Source organism: Silene latifolia, chromosome 5 (assembly GCF_048544455.1).
Source record: "Silene latifolia isolate original U9 population chromosome 5, ASM4854445v1, whole genome shotgun sequence".
Lineage (NCBI taxonomy): Eukaryota > Viridiplantae > Streptophyta > Magnoliopsida > Caryophyllales > Caryophyllaceae > Silene > Silene latifolia.
Window position 1 is genome coordinate 70117882 of NC_133530.1, and position 4339 is coordinate 70122220.

General features: G+C 39.3%; 1 non-coding gene across 1 annotated transcript; it reads left to right on the top strand.

Annotated features, from left to right (window-relative positions):
• Positions 1-410: 410 nt before the first annotated feature.
• LOC141658115 (small nucleolar RNA R71) lies at positions 411-516 on the top strand. The gene has a single exon (XR_012549020.1). It is a non-coding gene; the product is annotated as a small nucleolar RNA R71 (small nucleolar RNA).
• Positions 517-4339: the final 3823 nt, after the last annotated feature.

Consider the following 4339-nt stretch of genomic DNA (forward strand, 5'->3'; position numbering starts at 1 on the left):
GTTCATTTGTTCCCCTACATTCACTTTGGTCATGTCCCAAAGTTCCACAATTCTCACATATCCCACTTGGGATTGATGAAGATGCCGTCATGGCATTAACATGATGCTTTGGTGATTTTGAGGCTTCTTTAAGTCTAGCCATAGCCTTTTCAAACTTCAAATTGATGGTATCAATGTGAGCACTAAGTTGAGCACCTAATTGAGTAACGGAGTCCACTTCATGCTTTCCTCCTCTAGTAGCCTTGCGAGGTCTACTATATTGTGAGTTATGGACCGCCATTTCCTCAATATTGTTCCAAGTTTGATTGTCATTAACTTCGGTGAACATTCCATTTGATCCCATGTTGAGAATGTTCCTTGAATCTTCATATAGACCGTTCTAAAATTATTGTACCAAGAACCACTCGCTAAGTCCATGGTGAGGACATGAGCGACAAATTCCTTTGACCGCTCCCAAGCTTCATACAAAGATTCTTCATCCCTTTGCTTAAAACCCGTAATTTGAGCTCTTAGCATGTTAGTCTTTTCCGGTGGATAGAACTTTTTGTAGAAAGCTAGAGCTAACTTCTTCCAAGAATCAATTCCGAGAGTAGCCTTATCAATGCCTTTCAACCATTGTTTCGCGGTGCCAATTAGAGAAAAAGGAAATAAGACCCATCGAATTTGGTCTTGAGTTACACCGGTTTGAGAAATCGCATCACAATAGTCACAAAAGGTCTCTATATGAGAGTGAGGGTCTTCACTAGGCATCCCCCCAAATTGGCTTCTTTCGACTAATTGGATAAATGTGGATTTGGCAATAAAATTTCCGGTTAGATGTTGTGGTGTGGGAGTACCATTGGGTAGGTTCTCCTCGGTGGGTACGGAATGTGATGAAAACTTAGGCATTGTGGGTTGATTTTGTGTTGTATTTTGTGTTGGGTTCTCCTCATCTTCTCTTGCAAAAGGGTTGATGAACTCAATAGTTGGTTGAATATCTACAACCTCACCAATACCTCTCAAATTTCTCCTAGCAAGTCTTCTATTGGTTGTCAAAGTTCTTTCAATTTCACGATCAAAAGGTAACAAGTCACCTTGTGACTTCTAGACATGCAAAATATCAAACAACTCGAAAACAATTAGAACAAACCTTGAGGAGTTTTACTTCCTCAAGCCAAAGAAAGACACAACTAATAACAATATAAGAAAATCTTAAATCAAGTTAACACCGTCCCCGGCAACGGCGCCATTTTTGGTCGGACTAAATCTTTTCGGTAACTTGTCGTTAGGAGCACCTAGACCAAAACACAATTTATAGCTTCACAAACAACTCTACAATTAGTAAAGAGGCAAGTAAAGGTCGGATCCCAAGGGACGGGAATTGAGATGAGATTTCTATTGAGACTAGTGGTGTCTTAGGGGTGTCACAATTTGGGTTGATGTAGAAGGTCACTAAACTAAATAGCAATGAAAGTAAACAAGCAAGATGAATTAAAAAGGGTTGTAAACAATTGATAAAAAGCACTAGGGTATCATGGGGTCATAGGGGAATCATGGGAATTGATCATACAAACATGTTCTCAAATTATAAGCAAGCAATTATTGTTGTGATGGATTGAGTTGGTTTATATCTTACAATCCTAGGAAAGTTTGTGTCCCGGAGCCGAATCGATTAGATTGTACAACACCTACAAGTCGACTTAGTCTTCCCTACTCAACAACATGCATGGTCTAATGAGACTCGAGTTGGTTTATGTCTTACAAGTCTCATTGAAAAGATAGGTGATGGGTAAAAAATGCAAGGATTCATAGGCTCGCATTTCATCAAACATAACATGTGCATGAGTTGAGATCAAAACAAGCAAGCAAATAAACCATGAAAGCATATTAATTTAAGCATGAATCATTCCCCATGTTGATTTCCCCTAATTACCCATTAACCCTAGCTAAGTGACTACTCACTCATTATCATGTTGATCATGCTAGCAAGGTTGTCAATCATACCAACAAAGTGAAACATGATGAATAAATAAAAGTAATTAACAATAATTAAAAAGGGATTAAGAGAATTATACCTACTAATGATTCCAATAATAAAGCAAAGAATAAAAGAAGTACTTGATGCTTGATTGAGAGGTTGTCAATCTCCCAATAATAACCCAAATAATCTTCAATTACCCAAAATAAAGGATGAAAAAAAGAGAGATTAAGGAAATAAAACTTGTATTAAAACTTGATTAATTGTTGATTACAAAATTAAAGAGAGATTTTATTGATATTAACTACACTAGAGATTGCTAAGATGAACATGCTCTTCAAATTAGACTAATGGGGTATTTATAGTGGGGATTAGGTGTAGGAATTAGGGTTAACTAAGGGCTTAAATGACGATTAAGTCCCTACTTAAGGAAACGCCAGTATTTTTGGAAGGATGGTCATCTTTCTTGAAGCTTGAAGAAACGAAATGGTCTGCCTGGGAATCCGTGCGTCTTAGGCACGGGACGGGCGGATTCGAGGGTCTCTGCCCGGGCGTCTTTGGGAGAAGACGGGCGTCTTCTCGGGTTGCTGCCCGGGCGTCTTGTGTTGAAGACGCTCGGATTGTGGTGGTGGAGGACGGGCGTCTTCAGGACAATCCGCACGGATTGCTGGACAGTCTCATTTCTTCTTCTTTTCTTCCCTTTTCTTCATAAAATCATTGGGGATTTCTTCGGGGATGCAAGGATCTTTTCTCATCATTGCCCATCTACTATAGTATGTACAAAGGCCTTCTAATTTTGTCTCTCCTTGATGCTTGGTCATTGAATTCAATCAATTTAATCTCGTTTTGCCATGAAAATGCAAGGTTTGCACTCCTTTCCTACCAAGGGATCAAAACCTCAAAGAATATGCAAAACAAAGAACTAAAGACAATAAATGACCCAAATATGCACTAAAAAGCATGGGAACAAGGCTAATTCGGGGACTAAATATGCTCTAATTATGGTCACATCAGGAAGATAAGGAAGACAAGAAGTGGGGAGACGGTGTTAGTGAAAGTATTGTGGTCTAACCATCTAGTAGAAAAGGCCACGTGGGACGCCAAAGAAACCATGAAAGAACAATACTCTCACCTTTTCGCACAGGTATGAGTTGGTTACGAGGTCGTAACCGTGTTTCTAGAGGGGTTGGGCGTATTATGCAAGTACAAGAAGTACAAGTTTTCCTTCTTTCCTTCTTAAGTTAACATAACTGCACCTTAGTTTGCTATACCGTACTAGTCTCATGTTGTTTCCACCTACCGCCATGCACCCTTGGGGCATTAAGGGACGTAGAATTTTTTGGTACTTATATTTATACCGTACTTGACCGAGTAGACCATCCACTCAGCCGAGTGGAGTCCACTCGACCGAGTAGAGGACCGAGTGGGATTTGGTGTGGGGCTGGAAGTTTCAAAACTCGGTCACTCGACCGAGTGGAACACCACTCGATCGAGTGGACCAGACACTCGACCGAGTGCCCAGTCGAGTCCACTTTTACTCGAGAAATTGGTTAGTGGAGTGTCGCTTTCAAACCATATCTTTTCATATTTCCCCCACCTAAAATCACTCCCCAACCTAATCCCACCACTCTCTAAACTCCCTAAACTTTCTCTAAACACTCACCAACAACCACCTAAACTTATCCTCTAAAAACCTAGTCTCCACAAGTGAAAAATTCTTGCCATCCTTCCTCCTTAGTTCATCCACATCATTTGTAAGTCGATTTAGTTTATTTCCTTAATCTTATCTTAGTAAACCTTAATTTATCAAAGTGGATTATCTCATATTTAATTAGGGTTATGGGTAATTAAGGGGATTAATTAGTATGTTTATTATAGTGTATTATGGTAATGAATGTAGTAATTAATTTGTGTAGGAAGCTTCATTGATGAGCATTTCTAGGCCCTAGCTTGAGGCTTTGTGAAGATACGCTTGAGGTAGGGTTTCCCTACTTAGCTCTAATAATATGAGTGTTTAATTATGCATTTATTGTTATTAATTACACTTGTATCTTGGTAGTTGCATTATAACATGTTGTTGGTAATTAGGGTTTATAACACCAAATGGTTAGAATGTATTATAAGATGTTAGGAAGCAATTACATGAAAAGAGATAAATTAATAAAGGATTGAGCATTGTGATACATATTATGTTTCGTGTAATTACATGAGTATTCTTGTTGGAAATTTATTGGGTTGGTTGTTATTTGATTTAGTTGGAGGATGGTGGAATATATTTGGTTGTGGCTACGGACCCGGAAGGCCGTTGGGAAACCGTCATCCGCTTAAGTCACCCCTTGGAGCTTCCCACTCCATGGGGGGTGTGCAAGTACTTGAGTTTTG